Source organism: Camellia sinensis, chromosome 3, assembly GCF_055761805.1.
Source record: "Camellia sinensis isolate YWXY chromosome 3, ASM5576180v1, whole genome shotgun sequence".
Taxonomy (NCBI): Eukaryota; Viridiplantae; Streptophyta; class Magnoliopsida; order Ericales; family Theaceae; genus Camellia; species Camellia sinensis.
The window spans coordinates 132,889,703-132,908,500 of record NC_138963.1 but is presented as its reverse complement, the minus strand read 5'-3'; positions in this window follow the sequence as shown (position 1 = coordinate 132,908,500).

The window sequence follows — 18,798 nt, the reverse complement described above, 5'->3', positions numbered from 1 at the left end:
ACTTTCTCCATGAGATCTAGAAGAGAAAGTTAGAGAAAAGAAACGGAAATAGGATGCAAATTAAATCGAATTCAAATTCACCCTTTTGGACTTGATAATTGAACACTTTGGGTGATTTGGAAAACATCAAATGAGTTGCCTAAGTCAAACTGTTATCGTTAAGCTACAATTACTCTGCAGATTCTCTTTCTCGGAGGCCAAGCAAGATTAGTTCGAGTTAAACTCGGCCACTTAAGCTAATGAAGCTGTTAGCTGCCTAACCTAATTAGTTCCTAGAACGAAAGAGAGAAGGGTGGGGAACGACGGGGCGAGTTGGAGAGGAACTTTCTTCTTGAGAGCTGGAAGAGAAAGTTAGAGAAAAGAAAAGGAAACAGGTTTAAAATCAAAGCGAATTCAAATTCATGCTTTTGGGCTTGTGAATTGAACACTTAGGTGATTTACAAAACATTAAATTAGTTCCTTTACTACATCGTCAAGCTACGATTACTCAGTGAATCCTATTCCTTGGAGGCTGAGCAAGACTAGTTTGAGTTAAACATGGTCACTTAAGAGAACGAAGCTATAAGTTGCCAAACCTAATTAGTTCCTCGAACAAAACAGAGAAGGGTGGAGAAGGACGGAGAGAGTTGGAGAGAAACTTTCTTCTTGAGAGCTAGAAGAGAAAGTTAGAGAAAAGAAAAGGAAACGGGATTAAAATTAAATTGAACTCTAATTCATCATTTTGGACTTGAGAATTTAACACTTAGGTGGTGTAGAAAACCTTAAATCAGGTGTTTACGTCAAACAAATATCGTGAAGCTACAATTACTCGGTAAAATCTCTAATCTCTTTCTTGTAGGTTAAGCAAGATTAGTTTGTGTTAAATTTGGCCACTTAAGCTAAAAAAACGACAAGTTGCCCAAGCCAATTAGTTCCTAGAACAAAAGAGAGAAGTTGGAGACGGACGGAGAGAGTTGGAGACGAACTTTCTCCCTGAGGTCTAGAAGAGAAAGTTAGAGAACGGAAAGGGAAATAGAATGAAATTTGAAGGGAGTTCAAGCTCAGCATTTTGGACTTGCGAATTGAACACTTAGGTGATGTAGAAAACATTAAATGAGTTGCTTAAGTTAAACTGCTATCGTCAAGCTACAATTACTTGTCCACCGAAAAAAAAAAAAAAAAAAAAGGCCACAATTACTCAGTTAATTTTCTTTCTTGGAGGATAAGCATGATTAGTTTTAGTTAAACTTGGCCACTTAAGCCAATGAAGCTATTAGTTGCCTAACCTAATTAGTTCCTACAACAAAAGAGAGAATGGTGGAGGAGGACGGAGAGAGTTAGAGAGAAACTTTCTTTTTTGAGAGCTAGAAGAGAAAGTTAGAGGAAAGAAAAGGAAATAGTATTAAAATTAAAGCGAATTGAAATTCAGCATTTTGGACCTGAGAATTGAATACTTAGGTGTGATTTTGAAAACATTAAATGAGTTGCTTAAGTTAAACGAATATCGTTAAGCTACGATTACTCAGTAAATTCTCCTTCTTGGAGGCTAAGCAAGATTAGCTTGTCTTAAACTTGGCCGCTTAAGCTAATGCAACTGTTGGTTGCCTAAGGTAATTAGTTCCAAGAAGAAGAGGGAGAGGACTGGAGAAAGGACGGAGAGAGTTGGGGAGAAACTTTCTTCTTGGGAGCCAGAAGAGAAAGTTAGAGAAAAGAAAGGGAAATAGGATGAAAATTAAAGTGAGCTCCAATTCATCATCTTGGACTTGAGATATATACACTTAGGTGATTTAGAAGACATTAAGTCATTTGCTTAAGTAAAACTAATATCGTTAAACTACAATTACTCAGTAAATTCTCTTTCTTCGCGGATAGGCATGATTAATTTGAGTTAAACATGGCCACTTAAGCTAAAGAAACTAATAGCTGGATAAGCTAATTAGTTTCTAGAACAAAAGAGAGAAGGATGGGGAAGGACGGAGAGAGTTGGAGAGAGAAACATTCTTGTTCATAACTAGAAGAGAAAATTAGAGAGAAGAGAGGAAATAGAATGAAAATTAACCAATTGATCCTTTTGGACTTGAGAATCGAACACTTGGGCGATTTAGAAGGCCTTAAATGACGCGCTCAAGTCCAACTAATATCGTTGAGCTACAATTACTCTGTAAAATCTCTTTCTTGGAGGCTAGGCGAGATCAGCTTGAGTTAAACTTAGCCACTTAAGCTAGTGAAACTATTAGCCCTAGAACAAAAGAGAGAAGTTGGAGACGGACAGAGAGAGTTAGAGAGAAACTTTCTCCATGAGATCTAGAAGAGAAAGTTAGAGAAAAGAAACGGAAATAGGATGCAAATTAAATCGAATTCAAATTCACCCTTTTGGACTTGATAATTGAACACTTTGGGTGATTTGGAAAACATCAAATGAGTTGCCTAAGTCAAACTGTTATCGTTAAGCTACAATTACTCTGCAGATTCTCTTTCTCGGAGGCCAAGCAAGATTAGTTCGAGTTAAACTCGGCCACTTAAGCTAATGAAGCTGTTAGCTGCCTAACCTAATTAGTTCCTAGAACGAAAGAGAGAAGGGTGGGGAACGACGGGGCGAGTTGGAGAGGAACTTTCTTCTTGAGAGCTGGAAGAGAAAGTTAGAGAAAAGAAAAGGAAACAGGTTTAAAATCAAAGCGAATTCAAATTCATGCTTTTGGGCTTGTGAATTGAACACTTAGGTGATTTACAAAACATTAAATTAGTTCCTTTACTACATCGTCAAGCTACGATTACTCAGTGAATCCTATTCCTTGGAGGCTGAGCAAGACTAGTTTGAGTTAAACATGGTCACTTAAGAGAACGAAGCTATAAGTTGCCAAACCTAATTAGTTCCTCGAACAAAACAGAGAAGGGTGGAGAAGGACGGAGAGAGTTGGAGAGAAACTTTCTTCTTGAGAGCTAGAAGAGAAAGTTAGAGAAAAGAAAAGGAAACGGGATTAAAATTAAATTGAACTCTAATTCATCATTTTGGACTTGAGAATTTAACACTTAGGTGGTGTAGAAAACCTTAAATCAGGTGTTTACGTCAAACAAATATCGTGAAGCTACAATTACTCGGTAAAATCTCTAATCTCTTTCTTGTAGGTTAAGCAAGATTAGTTTGTGTTAAATTTGGCCACTTAAGCTAAAAAAACGACAAGTTGCCCAAGCCAATTAGTTCCTAGAACAAAAGAGAGAAGTTGGAGACGGACGGAGAGAGTTGGAGACGAACTTTCTCCCTGAGGTCTAGAAGAGAAAGTTAGAGAACGGAAAGGGAAATAGAATGAAATTTGAAGGGAGTTCAAGCTCAGCATTTTGGACTTGCGAATTGAACACTTAGGTGATGTAGAAAACATTAAATGAGTTGCTTAAGTTAAACTGCTATCGTCAAGCTACAATTACTTGTCCACCGAAAAAAAAAAAAAAAAAAAAGGCCACAATTACTCAGTTAATTTTCTTTCTTGGAGGATAAGCATGATTAGTTTTAGTTAAACTTGGCCACTTAAGCCAATGAAGCTATTAGTTGCCTAACCTAATTAGTTCCTACAACAAAAGAGAGAATGGTGGAGGAGGACGGAGAGAGTTAGAGAGAAACTTTCTTTTTTGAGAGCTAGAAGAGAAAGTTAGAGGAAAGAAAAGGAAATAGTATTAAAATTAAAGCGAATTGAAATTCAGCATTTTGGACCTGAGAATTGAATACTTAGGTGTGATTTTGAAAACATTAAATGAGTTGCTTAAGTTAAACGAATATCGTTAAGCTACGATTACTCAGTAAATTCTCCTTCTTGGAGGCTAAGCAAGATTAGCTTGTCTTAAACTTGGCCGCTTAAGCTAATGCAACTGTTGGTTGCCTAAGGTAATTAGTTCCAAGAAGAAGAGGGAGAGGACTGGAGAAAGGACGGAGAGAGTTGGGGAGAAACTTTCTTCTTGGGAGCCAGAAGAGAAAGTTAGAGAAAAGAAAGGGAAATAGGATGAAAATTAAAGTGAGCTCCAATTCATCATCTTGGACTTGAGATATATACACTTAGGTGATTTAGAAGACATTAAGTCATTTGCTTAAGTAAAACTAATATCGTTAAACTACAATTACTCAGTAAATTCTCTTTCTTCGCGGATAGGCATGATTAATTTGAGTTAAACATGGCCACTTAAGCTAAAGAAACTAATAGCTGGATAAGCTAATTAGTTCCTAGAACAAAAGAGAGAAGGATGGGGAAGGACGGAGAGAGTTGGAGAGAGAAACATTCTTGTTCATAACTAGAAGAGAAAATTAGAGAGAAGAGAGGAAATAGAATGAAAATTAACCAATTGATCCTTTTGGACTTGAGAATCGAACACTTGGGCGATTTAGAAGGCCTTAAATGACGCGCTCAAGTCCAACTAATATCGTTGAGCTACAATTACTCTGTAAAATCTCTTTCTTGGAGGCTAGGCGAGATCAGCTTGAGTTAAACTTAGCCACTTAAGCTAGTGAAACTATTAGCCCTAGAACAAAAGAGAGAAGTTGGAGACGGACAGAGAGAGTTAGAGAGAAACTTTCTCCATGAGATCTAGAAGAGAAAGTTAGAGAAAAGAAACGGAAATAGGATGCAAATTAAATCGAATTCAAATTCACCCTTTTGGACTTGATAATTGAACACTTTGGGTGATTTGGAAAACATCAAATGAGTTGCCTAAGTCAAACTGTTATCGTTAAGCTACAATTACTCTGCAGATTCTCTTTCTCGGAGGCCAAGCAAGATTAGTTCGAGTTAAACTCGGCCACTTAAGCTAATGAAGCTGTTAGCTGCCTAACCTAATTAGTTCCTAGAACGAAAGAGAGAAGGGTGGGGAACGACGGGGCGAGTTGGAGAGGAACTTTCTTCTTGAGAGCTGGAAGAGAAAGTTAGAGAAAAGAAAAGGAAACAGGTTTAAAATCAAAGCGAATTCAAATTCATGCTTTTGGGCTTGTGAATTGAACACTTAGGTGATTTACAAAACATTAAATTAGTTCCTTTACTACATCGTCAAGCTACGATTACTCAGTGAATCCTATTCCTTGGAGGCTGAGCAAGACTAGTTTGAGTTAAACATGGTCACTTAAGAGAACGAAGCTATAAGTTGCCAAACCTAATTAGTTCCTCGAACAAAACAGAGAAGGGTGGAGAAGGACGGAGAGAGTTGGAGAGAAACTTTCTTCTTGAGAGCTAGAAGAGAAAGTTAGAGAAAAGAAAAGGAAACGGGATTAAAATTAAATTGAACTCTAATTCATCATTTTGGACTTGAGAATTTAACACTTAGGTGGTGTAGAAAACCTTAAATCAGGTGTTTACGTCAAACAAATATCGTGAAGCTACAATTACTCGGTAAAATCTCTAATCTCTTTCTTGTAGGTTAAGCAAGATTAGTTTGTGTTAAATTTGGCCACTTAAGCTAAAAAAATGACAAGTTGCCCAAGCCAATTAGTTCCTAGAACAAAAGAGAGAAGTTGGAGACGGACGGAGAGAGTTGGAGACGAACTTTCTCCCTGAGGTCTAGAAGAGAAAGTTAGAGAACGGAAAGGGAAATAGAATGAAATTTGAAGGGAGTTCAAGCTCAGCATTTTGGACTTGCGAATTGAACACTTAGGTGATTTAGAAAACATTAAATGAGTTGCTTAAGTTAAACTGCTATCGTCAAGCTACAATTACTTGTCCACCAAAAAAAAAAAGGCTACAATTACTCAGTTAATTTTCTTTCTTGGAGGAAAAGCATGGTTAGTTTTAGTTGAACTTGGCCACTTAAGCTAATGAAGCTATTAGTTGGCTAACCTAATTAGTTCCTACAACAAAAGAGTGAATGGTGGAGGAGGACGGAGAGAGTTAGAGAGAAACTTTCTTTTTTGAGAGCTAGAAGAGAAAGTTAGAGAAAAGAAAAGGAAATAGTATTAAAATTAAAGCGAATTGAAATTCAGCATTTTGGACTTGAGAATTGAATACTTAGGTGTGATTTGGAAAACATTAAACGAGTTGCTTAAGTTAAACGAATATCGTTAAGCTACGATTACTCAGTAAATTCTCCTTCTTGGAGGCTAAGCAAGAATAGTTTGTCTTAAACTTGGCCGCTTAAGCTAATGCAACTGTTGGTTGCCTAAGGTAATTAGTTCCTAGAAGAAGAGGGAGAGGACTGGAGAAAGGACGGAGAGAGTTGGGGAGAAACTTTCTTCTTGGGAGCCAGAAGAGAAAGTTAGAGAAAAGAAAGGGAAACCGGATGAAAATTAAAGTGCGCTCCAATTCATCATTTTGGACTTGAGATATATACACTTAGGTGATTCAGAAGACGTTAAGTCATTTGCTTAAGTAAAACTAATATCGTTAAACTACAATTACTCAGTAAATTCTCTTTCTTCGCGGATAGGCATGATTAATTTGAGTTAAACATGGCCACTTAAACTAAAGAAACTAATAGCTGGATAAGCTAATTAGTTCCTAGAACAAAAGAGAGAAGGATGGGGAAGGACGGAGAGAGTTGGAGAGAAACATTCTTATTCATAACTAGAAGAGAAAATTAGAGAGAAGAAAGGAAATAGAATGAAAATTAACCAATTGATCCTTTTGGACTTGAGAATCGAACACTTGGGCGATTTAGAAGGCCTTAAATGATGCGCTCAAGTCCAACTAATATCGTTGAGCTACAATTACTCTGTAAAATCCCTTTCTTGGAGGCTAGGCGAGATCAGTTTGAGTTAAACTTAGCCACTTAAGCTAGTGAAACTATTAGCCCAAGAACAAAAGAGAGAAGTTGGAGAGGGACAGAGAGAGTTAGAGAGAAACTTTCTCCATGAGATCTAGAAGAGAAAGTTAGAGAAAAGAAACGGAAATAGGATGCAAATTAAAGCGAGTTCAAATTCACCCTTTTGGACTTGATAATTGAACACTTGGGTGATTTAGAAAACATCAAATGAGTTGCCTACCTAAGTCAAACTGTTGTCGTTAAGCTCCAATTTCTCTGTAGATTCTCTTTCTTGGAGGCCAAGGAAGATTAGTTCGAGTTAAACTCGGCCACTTAAGCTAATGAAGCTGTTAGCTGCCTAACCTAATTAGTTCCTAGAACAAAAGAGAGAAGGGTGGGGAACGACGGAGCGAGTTGGAGAGGAACTTTTCTCCTCGAGAGCTGGAAGAGAAAGTTAGAGAAAAGAAAAGGAAATAGGTTTAAAATCAAAGCGAATTCAAATTCATGCTTTTGAGCTTGAGAATTGAACACTTTGGTGATTTACAAAACATTAAATTAGTTCCTTTACTACATCGTCAAGCTACGATTACTCAGTGAATTCTATTCCTTGGAGGCTGAGCAAGATTAGTTTGAGTTAAACATGGTCACTTAAGAGAATGAAGCTATAAGTTGCCAAACCTAATTAGTTCCTCGAACAAAACAGAGAAGGGTGGAAAAGGACAGAGAGAGTTAGAGAGAAACTTTCTTCTTGAGAGCTAGAAGAGAAAGTTAGAGAAAAGAAAAGGAAACGGGAATAAAATTAAATTGAACTCTAATTCATCATGTTGGACTTGAGAGTTTAACACTTAGGTGATGTAGAAAACCTTAAATCAGGTGCTTACGTCAAACAAATATCGTGAAGCTACAATTACTCGGTAAAATCTCTAATCTCTTTCTTGTAGGTTAAGCAAGATTAGTTTGTGTTAAATTTGGCCACTTAAGCTAAAAAGACGACAAGTTGCCCAAGCCAATTAGTTCCAAGAACAAAAGGGAGAAGTTGGAGACGGGCGGAGAGAGTTGGAGACAAACTTTCTCCTTGAGGTCTAGAAGAGAAAGTCAGAGAACGGAAAGGGAAATAGAATGAAATTTGAAGGGAGTTCAAGCTCAGCATTTTGGACTTGCGAATTGAACACTTAGGCGATTTAGAAAACGTTAAATGAGTTGCTTAAGTTAAACTGCTATCGTCAAGCTACAATTACTTGTCCACCGAAAAAAAAAAAGGCTACAATTACTCAGTTAATTTTCTTTCTTGGAGGAAAAGCATGGTTAGTTTTAGTTGAACTTGGCCACTTAAGCTAATGAAGCTATTAGTTGCCTAACCTAATTAGTTCCTACAACAAAAGAGTGAATGGTGGAGGAGGACGGAGAGAGTTAGAGAGAAACTTTCTTTTTTGAGAGCTAGAAGAGAAAGTTAGAGAAAAGAAAAGGAAATAGTATTAAAATTAAAGCGAATTGAAATTCAGCATTTTGGACTTGAGAATTGAATACTTAGGTGTGATTTTGAAAACATTAAACGAGTTGCTTAAGTTAAACGAATATCGTTAAGCTACGATTACTCAGTAAATTCTCCTTCTTGGAGGCTAAGCAAGAATAGTTTGTCTTAAACTTGGCCGCTTAAGCTAATGCAACTGTTGGTTGCCTAAGGTAATTAGTTCCTAGAAGAAGAGGGAGAGGACTGGAGAAAGGACGGAGAGAGTTGGGGAGAAACTTTCTTCTTGGGAGCCAGAAGAGAAAGTTAGAGAAAAGAAAGGGAAACCGGATGAAAATTAAAGTGCGCTCCAATTCATCATTTTGGACTTGAGATATATACACTTAGGTGATTTAGAAGACGTTAAGTCATTTGCTTAAGTAAAACTAATATCGTTAAACTACAATTACTCAGTAAATTCTCTTTCTTCGTGGATAGGCATGATTAATTTGAGTTAAACATGGCCACTTAAGCTAAAGAAACTAATAGCTGGATAAGCTAATTAATTCCTAGAACAAAAGAGAGAAGGATGGAGAAGGACGGAGAGAGTTGGAGAGAAACATTCTTATTCATAACTAGAAGAGAAAATTAGAGAGAAGAAAGGAAATAGAATGAAAATTAACCAATTGATCCTTTTGGACTTGAGAATCGAACACTTGGGTGATTTAGAAGGCCTTAAATGATGCGCTCAAGTCCAACTAATATCGTTGAGCTACAATTACTCTGTAAAATCCCTTTCTTGGAGGCTAGGCGAGATCAGTTTGAGTTAAACTTAGCCACTTAAGCTAGTGAAACTATTAGCCCTAGAACAAAAGAGAGAAGTTGGAGAGGGACAGAGAGAGTTAGAGAGAAACTTTCTCCATGAGATCTAGAAGAGAAAGTTAGAGAAAAGAAACGGAAATAGGATGCAAATTAAAGCGAATTCAAATTCACCCTTTTGGACTTGATAATTGAACACTTGGGTGATTTAGAAAACATCAAATGAGTTGCCTACCTAAGTCAAACTGTTGTCGTTAAGCTCCAATTTCTTTGTAGATTCTCTTTCTTGGAGGCCAAGGAAGATTAGTTCGAGTTAAACTCGGCCACTTAAGCTAATGAAGCTGTTAGCTGCCTAACCTAATTAGTTCCTAGAACAAAAGAGAGAAGGGTGGGGAACGACGGAGCGAGTTGGAGAGGAACTTTTCTCCTCGAGAGCTGGAAGAGAAAGTTAGAGAAAAGAAAAGGAAATAGGTTTAAAATCAAAGCGAATTCAAATTCATGCTTTTGGGCTTGAGAATTGAACACTTTGGTGATTTACAAAACATTAAATTAGTTCCTTTACTACATCGTCAAGCTACGATTACTCAGTGAATTCTATTCCTTGGAGGCTGAGCAAGATTAGTTTGAGTTAAACATGGTCACTTAAGAGAATGAAGCTATAAGTTGCCAAACCTAATTAGTTCCTCGAACAAAACAGAGAAGGGTGGAAAAGGACGGAGAGAGTTAGAGAGAAACTTTCTTCTTGAGAGCTAGAAGAGAAAGTTAGAGAAAAGAAAAGGAAACGGGAATAAAATTAAATTGAACTCTAATTCATCATGTTGGACTTGAGAGTTTAACACTTAGGTGATGTAGAAAACCTTAAATCAGGTGCTTACGTCAAACAAATATCGTGAAGCTACAATTACTCGGTAAAATCTCTAATCTCTTTCTTGTAGGTTAAGCAAGATTAGTTTGTGTTAAATTTGGCCACTTAAGCTAAAAAGACGACAAGTTGCCCAAGCCAATTAGTTCCAAGAACAAAAGGGAGAAGTTGGAGACGGGCGGAGAGAGTTGGAGACAAACTTTCTCCTTGAGGTCTAGAAGAGAAAGTCAGAGAACGGAAAGGGAAATAGAATGAAATTTGAAGGGAGTTCAAGCTCAGCATTTTGGACTTGCGAATTGAACACTTAGGCGATTTAGAAAACGTTAAATGAGTTGCTTAAGTTAAACTGCTATCGTCAAGCTACAATTACTTGTCCACCGAAAAAAAAAAAGGCTACAATTACTCAGTTAATTTTCTTTCTTGGAGGAAAAGCATGGTTAGTTTTAGTTGAACTTGGCCACTTAAGCTAATGAAGCTATTAGTTGCCTAACCTAATTAGTTCCTACAACAAAAGAGTGAATGGTGGAGGAGGACGGAGAGAGTTAGAGAGAAACTTTCTTTTTTGAGAGCTAGAAGAGAAAGTTAGAGAAAAGAAAAGGAAATAGTATTAAAATTAAAGCGAATTGAAATTCAGCATTTTGGACTTGAGAATTGAATACTTAGGTGTGATTTTGAAAACATTAAACGAGTTGCTTAAGTTAAACGAATATCGTTAAGCTACGATTACTCAGTAAATTCTCCTTCTTGGAGGCTAAGCAAGAATAGTTTGTCTTAAACTTGGCCGCTTAAGCTAATGCAACTGTTGGTTGCCTAAGGTAATTAGTTCCTAGAAGAAGAGGGAGAGGACTGGAGAAAGGACGGAGAGAGTTGGGGAGAAACTTTCTTCTTGGGAGCCAGAAGAGAAAGTTAGAGAAAAGAAAGGGAAACCGGATGAAAATTAAAGTGCGCTCCAATTCATCATTTTGGACTTGAGATATATACACTTAGGTGATTTAGAAGACGTTAAGTCATTTGCTTAAGTAAAACTAATATCGTTAAACTACAATTACTCAGTAAATTCTCTTTCTTCGTGGATAGGCATGATTAATTTGAGTTAAACATGGCCACTTAAGCTAAAGAAACTAATAGCTGGATAAGCTAATTAATTCCTAGAACAAAAGAGAGAAGGATGGAGAAGGACGGAGAGAGTTGGAGAGAAACATTCTTATTCATAACTAGAAGAGAAAATTAGAGAGAAGAAAGGAAATAGAATGAAAATTAACCAATTGATCCTTTTGGACTTGAGAATCGAACACTTGGGCGATTTAGAAGGCCTTAAATGATGCGCTCAAGTCCAACTAATATCGTTGAGCTACAATTACTCTGTAAAATCCCTTTCTTGGAGGCTAGGCGAGATCAGTTTGAGTTAAACTTAGCCACTTAAGCTAGTGAAACTATTAGCCCTAGAACAAAAGAGAGAAGTTGGAGAGGGACAGAGAGAGTTAGAGAGAAACTTTCTCCATGAGATCTAGAAGAGAAAGTTAGAGAAAAGAAACGGAAATAGGATGCAAATTAAAGCGAATTCAAATTCACCCTTTTGGACTTGATAATTGAACACTTGGGTGATTTAGAAAACATCAAATGAGTTGCCTACCTAAGTCAAACTGTTGTCGTTAAGCTCCAATTTCTCTGTAGATTCTCTTTCTTGGAGGCCAAGGAAGATTAGTTCGAGTTAAACTCGGCCACTTAAGCTAATGAAGCTGTTAGCTGCCTAACCTAATTAGTTCCTAGAACAAAAGAGAGAAGGGTGGGGAACGACGGAGCGAGTTGGAGAGGAACTTTTCTCCTCGAGAGCTGGAAGAGAAAGTTAGAGAAAAGAAAAGGAAATAGGTTTAAAATCAAAGCGAATTCAAATTCATGCTTTTGGGCTTGAGAATTGAACACTTTGGTGATTTACAAAACATTAAATTAGTTCCTTTACTACATCGTCAAGCTACGATTACTCAGTGAATTCTATTCCTTGGAGGCTGAGCAAGATTAGTTTGAGTTAAACATGGTCACTTAAGAGAATGAAGCTATAAGTTGCCAAACCTAATTAGTTCCTCGAACAAAACAGAGAAGGGTGGAAAAGGACGGAGAGAGTTAGAGAGAAACTTTCTTCTTGAGAGCTAGAAGAGAAAGTTAGAGAAAAGAAAAGGAAACGGGAATAAAATTAAATTGAACTCTAATTCATCATGTTGGACTTGAGAGTTTAACACTTAGGTGATGTAGAAAACCTTAAATCAGGTGCTTACGTCAAACAAATATCGTGAAGCTACAATTACTCGGTAAAATCTCTAATCTCTTTCTTGTAGGTTAAGCAAGATTAGTTTGTGTTAAATTTGGCCACTTAAGCTAAAAAGACGACAAGTTGCCCAAGCCAATTAGTTCCAAGAACAAAAGGGAGAAGTTGGAGACGGGCGGAGAGAGTTGGAGACAAACTTTCTCCTTGAGGTCTAGAAGAGAAAGTCAGAGAACGGAAAGGGAAATAGAATGAAATTTGAAGGGAGTTCAAGCTCAGCATTTTGGACTTGCGAATTGAACACTTAGGCGATTTAGAAAACGTTAAATGAGTTGCTTAAGTTAAACTGCTATCGTCAAGCTACAATTACTTGTCCACCGAAAAAAAAAAAGGCTACAATTACTCAGTTAATTTTCTTTCTTGGAGGAAAAGCATGGTTAGTTTTAGTTGAACTTGGCCACTTAAGCTAATGAAGCTATTAGTTGCCTAACCTAATTAGTTCCTACAACAAAAGAGTGAATGGTGGAGGAGGACGGAGAGAGTTAGAGAGAAACTTTCTTTTTTGAGAGCTAGAAGAGAAAGTTAGAGAAAAGAAAAGGAAATAGTATTAAAATTAAAGCGAATTGAAATTCAGCATTTTGGACTTGAGAATTGAATACTTAGGTGTGATTTTGAAAACATTAAACGAGTTGCTTAAGTTAAACGAATATCGTTAAGCTACGATTACTCAGTAAATTCTCCTTCTTGGAGGCTAAGCAAGAATAGTTTGTCTTAAACTTGGCCGCTTAAGCTAATGCAACTGTTGGTTGCCTAAGGTAATTAGTTCCTAGAAGAAGAGGGAGAGGACTGGAGAAAGGACGGAGAGAGTTGGGGAGAAACTTTCTTCTTGGGAGCCAGAAGAGAAAGTTAGAGAAAAGAAAGGGAAACCGGATGAAAATTAAAGTGCGCTCCAATTCATCATTTTGGACTTGAGATATATACACTTAGGTGATTTAGAAGACGTTAAGTCATTTGCTTAAGTAAAACTAATATCGTTAAACTACAATTACTCAGTAAATTCTCTTTCTTCGTGGATAGGCATGATTAATTTGAGTTAAACATGGCCACTTAAGCTAAAGAAACTAATAGCTGGATAAGCTAATTAATTCCTAGAACAAAAGAGAGAAGGATGGAGAAGGACGGAGAGAGTTGGAGAGAAACATTCTTATTCATAACTAGAAGAGAAAATTAGAGAGAAGAAAGGAAATAGAATGAAAATTAACCAATTGATCCTTTTGGACTTGAGAATCGAACACTTGGGCGATTTAGAAGGCCTTAAATGATGCGCTCAAGTCCAACTAATATCGTTGAGCTACAATTACTCTGTAAAATCCCTTTCTTGGAGGCTAGGCGAGATCAGTTTGAGCTAAACTTAGCCACTTAAGCTAGTGAAACTATTAGCCCTAGAACAAAAGAGAGAAGTTGGAGAGGGACAGAGAGAGTTAGAGAGAAACTTTCTCCATGAGATCTAGAAGAGAAAGTTAGAGAAAAGAAACGGAAATAGGATGCAAATTAAAGCGAATTCAAATTCACCCTTTTGGACTTGATAATTGAACACTTGGGTGATTTAGAAAACATCAAATGTGAGTTGCCTACCTAAGTCAAACTGTTGTCGTTAAGCTCCAATTTCTCTGTAGATTCTCTTTCTTGGAGGCCAAGGAAGATTAGTTCGAGTTAAACTCGGCCACTTAAGCTAATGAAGCTGTTAGCTGCCTAACCTAATTAGTTCCTAGAACAAAAGAGAGAAGGGTGGGGAACGACGGAGCGAGTTGGAGAGGAACTTTCTCCTCGAGAGCTGGAAGAGAAAGTTAGAGAAAAGAAAAGGAAATAGGTTTAAATTCAAAGCGAATTCAAATTCATGCTTTTGGGCTTGAGAATTGAACACTTTGGTGATTTACAAAACATTAAATTAGTTCCTTTACTACATCGTCAAGCTACGATTACTCAGTGAATTCTATTCCTTGGAGGCTGAGCAAGATTAGTTTGAGTTAAACGTGGTCACTTAAGAGAATGAAGGTATAAGTTGCCAAACCTAATTAGTTCCTCGAACAAAACAGAGAAGGGTGGAAAAGGACGGAGAGAGTTAGAGAGAAACTTTCTTCTTGAGAGCTAGAAGAGAAAGTTAGAGAAAAGAAAAGGAAACGGGAATAAAATTAAATTGAACTCTAATTCATCATGTTGGACTTGAGAGTTTAACACTTAGGTGATGTAGAAAACCTTAAATCAGGTGCTTACGTCAAACAAATATCGTGAAGCTACAATTACTCGGTAAAATCTCTAATCTCTTTCTTGTAGGTTAAGCAAGATTAGTTTGTGTTAAATTTGGCCACTTAAGCTAAAAAGACGACAAGTTGCCCAAGCCAATTAGTTCCAAGAACAAAAGGGAGAAGTTGGAGACGGGCGGAGAGAGTTGGAGACAAACTTTCTCCTTGAGGTCTAGAAGAGAAAGTCAGAGAACGGAAAGGGAAATAGAATGAAATTTGAAGGGAGTTCAAGCTCAGCATTTTGGACTTGCGAATTGAACACTTAGGCGATTTAGAAAACGTTAAATGAGTTGCTTAAGTTAAACTGCTATCGTCAAGCTACAATTACTTGTCCACCGAAAAAAAAAAAGGCTACAATTACTCAGTTAATTTTCTTTCTTGGAGGAAAAGCATGGTTAGTTTTAGTTGAACTTGGCCACTTAAGCTAATGAAGCTATTAGTTGCCTAACCTAATTAGTTCCTACAACAAAAGAGTGAATGGTGGAGGAGGACGGAGAGAGTTAGAGAGAAACTTTCTTTTTTGAGAGCTAGAAGAGAAAGTTAGAGAAAAGAAAAGGAAATAGTATTAAAATTAAAGCGAATTGAAATTCAGCATTTTGGACTTGAGAATTGAATACTTAGGTGTGATTTTGAAAACATTAAACGAGTTGCTTAAGTTAAACGAATATCGTTAAGCTACGATTACTCAGTAAATTCTCCTTCTTGGAGGCTAAGCAAGAATAGTTTGTCTTAAACTTGGCCGCTTAAGCTAATGCAACTGTTGGTTGCCTAAGGTAATTAGTTCCTAGAAGAAGAGGGAGAGGACTGGAGAAAGGACGGAGAGAGTTGGGGAGAAACTTTCTTCTTGGGAGCCAGAAGAGAAAGTTAGAGAAAAGAAAGGGAAACCGGATGAAAATTAAAGTGCGCTCCAATTCATCATTTTGGACTTGAGATATATACACTTAGGTGATTTAGAAGACGTTAAGTCATTTGCTTAAGTAAAACTAATATCGTTAAACTACAATTACTCAGTAAATTCTCTTTCTTCGTGGATAGGCATGATTAATTTGAGTTAAACATGGCCACTTAAGCTAAAGAAACTAATAGCTGGATAAGCTAATTAATTCCTAGAACAAAAGAGAGAAGGATGGAGAAGGACGGAGAGAGTTGGAGAGAAACATTCTTATTCATAACTAGAAGAGAAAATTAGAGAGAAGAAAGGAAATAGAATGAAAATTAACCAATTGATCCTTTTGGACTTGAGAATCGAACACTTGGGCGATTTAGAAGGCCTTAAATGATGCGCTCAAGTCCAACTAATATCGTTGAGCTACAATTACTCTGTAAAATCCCTTTCTTGGAGGCTAGGCGAGATCAGTTTGAGTTAAACTTAGCCACTTAAGCTAGTGAAACTATTAGCCCTAGAACAAAAGAGAGAAGTTGGAGAGGGACAGAGAGAGTTAGAGAGAAACTTTCTCCATGAGATCTAGAAGAGAAAGTTAGAGAAAAGAAACGGAAATAGGATGCAAATTAAAGCGAATTCAAATTCACCCTTTTGGACTTGATAATTGAACACTTGGGTGATTTAGAAAACATCAAATGTGAGTTGCCTACCTAAGTCAAACTGTTGTCGTTAAGCTCCAATTTCTCTGTAGATTCTCTTTCTTGGAGGCCAAGGAAGATTAGTTCGAGTTAAACTCGGCCACTTAAGCTAATGAAGCTGTTAGCTGCCTAACCTAATTAGTTCCTAGAACAAAAGAGAGAAGGGTGGGGAACGACGGAGCGAGTTGGAGAGGAACTTTCTCCTCGAGAGCTGGAAGAGAAAGTTAGAGAAAAGAAAAGGAAATAGGTTTAAATTCAAAGCGAATTCAAATTCATGCTTTTGGGCTTGAGAATTGAACACTTTGGTGATTTACAAAACATTAAATTAGTTCCTTTACTACATCGTCAAGCTACGATTACTCAGTGAATTCTATTCCTTGGAGGCTGAGCAAGATTAGTTTGAGTTAAACGTGGTCACTTAAGAGAATGAAGGTATAAGTTGCCAAACCTAATTAGTTCCTCGAACAAAACAGAGAAGGGTGGAAAAGGACGGAGAGAGTTAGAGAGAAACTTTCTTCTTGAGAGCTAGAAGAGAAAGTTAGAGAAAAGAAAAGGAAACGGGAATAAAATTAAATTGAACTCTAATTCATCATGTTGGACTTGAGAGTTTAACACTTAGGTGATGTAGAAAACCTTAAATCAGGTGCTTACGTCAAACAAATATCGTGAAGCTACAATTACTCGGTAAAATCTCTAATCTCTTTCTTGTAGGTTAAGCAAGATTAGTTTGTGTTAAATTTGGCCACTTAAGCTAAAAAGACGACAAGTTGCCCAAGCCAATTAGTTCCAAGAACAAAAGGGAGAAGTTGGAGACGGGCGGAGAGAGTTGGAGACAAACTTTCTCCTTGAGGTCTAGAAGAGAAAGTCAGAGAACGGAAAGGGAAATAGAATGAAATTTGAAGGGAGTTCAAGCTCAGCATTTTGGACTTGCGAATTGAACACTTAGGCGATTTAGAAAACGTTAAATGAGTTGCTTAAGTTAAACTGCTATCGTCAAGCTACAATTACTTGTCCACCGAAAAAAAAAAAGGCTACAATTACTCAGTTAATTTTCTTTCTTGGAGGAAAAGCATGGTTAGTTTTAGTTGAACTTGGCCACTTAAGCTAATGAAGCTATTAGTTGCCTAACCTAATTAGTTCCTACAACAAAAGAGTGAATGGTGGAGGAGGACGGAGAGAGTTAGAGAGAAACTTTCTTTTTTGAGAGCTAGAAGAGAAAGTTAGAGAAAAGAAAAGGAAATAGTATTAAAATTAAAGCGAATTGAAATTCAGCATTTTGGACTTGAGAATTGAATACTTAGGTGTGATTTTGAAAACATTAAACGAGTTGCTTAAGTTAAACGAATATCGTTAAGCTACGATTACTCAGTAAATTCTCCTTCTTGGAGGCTAAGCAAGAATAGTTTGTCTTAAACTTGGCCGCTTAAGCTAATGCAACTGTTGGTTGCCTAAGGTAATTAGTTCCTAGAAGAAGAGGGAGAGGACTGGAGAAAGGACGGAGAGAGTTGGGGAGAAACTTTCTTCTTGGGAGCCAGAAGAGAAAGTTAGAGAAAAGAAAGGGAAACCGGATGAAAATTAAAGTGCGCTCCAATTCATCATTTTGGACTTGAGATATATACACTTAGGTGATTTAGAAGACGTTAAGTCATTTGCTTAAGTAAAACTAATATCGTTAAACTACAATTACTCAGTAAATTCTCTTTCTTCGTGGATAGGCATGATTAATTTGAGTTAAACATGGCCACTTAAGCTAAAGAAACTAATAGCTGGATAAGCTAATTAATTCCTAGAACAAAAGAGAGAAGGATGGAGAAGGACGGAGAGAGTTGGAGAGAAACATTCTTATTCATAACTAGAAGAGAAAATTAGAGAGAAGAAAGGAAATAGAATGAAAATTAACCAATTGATCCTTTTGGACTTGAGAATCGAACACTTGGGCGATTTAGAAGGCCTTAAATGATGCGCTCAAGTCCAACTAATATCGTTGAGCTACAATTACTCTGTAAAATCCCTTTCTTGGAGGCTAGGCGAGATCAGTTTGAGTTAAACTTAGCCACTTAAGCTAGTGAAACTATTAGCCCTAGAACAAAAGAGAGAAGTTGGAGAGGGACAGAGAGAGTTAGAGAGAAACTTTCTCCATGAGATCTAGAAGAGAAAGTTAGAGAAAAGAAACGGAAATAGGATGCAAATTAAAGCGAATTCAAATTCACCCTTTTGGACTTGATAATTGAACACTTGGGTGATTTAGAAAACATCAAATGTGAGTTGCCTACCTAAGTCAAACTGTTGTCGTTAAGCTCCAATTTCTCTGTAGATTCTCTTTCTTGGAGGCCAAGGAAGATTAGTTCGAGTTAAACTCGGCCACTTAAGCTAATGAAGCTGTTAGCTGCCTAACCTAATTAGTTCCTAGAACAAAAGAGAGAAGGGTGGGGAACGACGGAGCGAGTTGGAGAGGAACTTTCTCCTCGAGAGCTGGAAGAGAAAGTTAGAGAAAAGAAAAGGAAATAGGTTTAAAATCAAAGCGAATTCAAATTCATGCTTTTGGGCTTGAGAATTGAACACTTTGGTGATTTACAAAACATTAAATTAGTTCCTTTACTACATCGTCAAGCTACGATTACTCAGTGAATTCTATTCCTTGGAGGCTGAGCAAGATTAGTTTGAGTTAAACGTGGTCACTTAAGAGAATGAAGCTATAAGTTGCCAAACCTAATTAGTTCCTCGAACAAAACAGAGAAGGGTGGAAAAGGACGGAGAGAGTTAGAGAGAAACTTTCTTCTTGAGAGCTAGAAGAGAAAGTTAGAGAAAAGAAAAGGAAACGGGAATAAAATTAAAT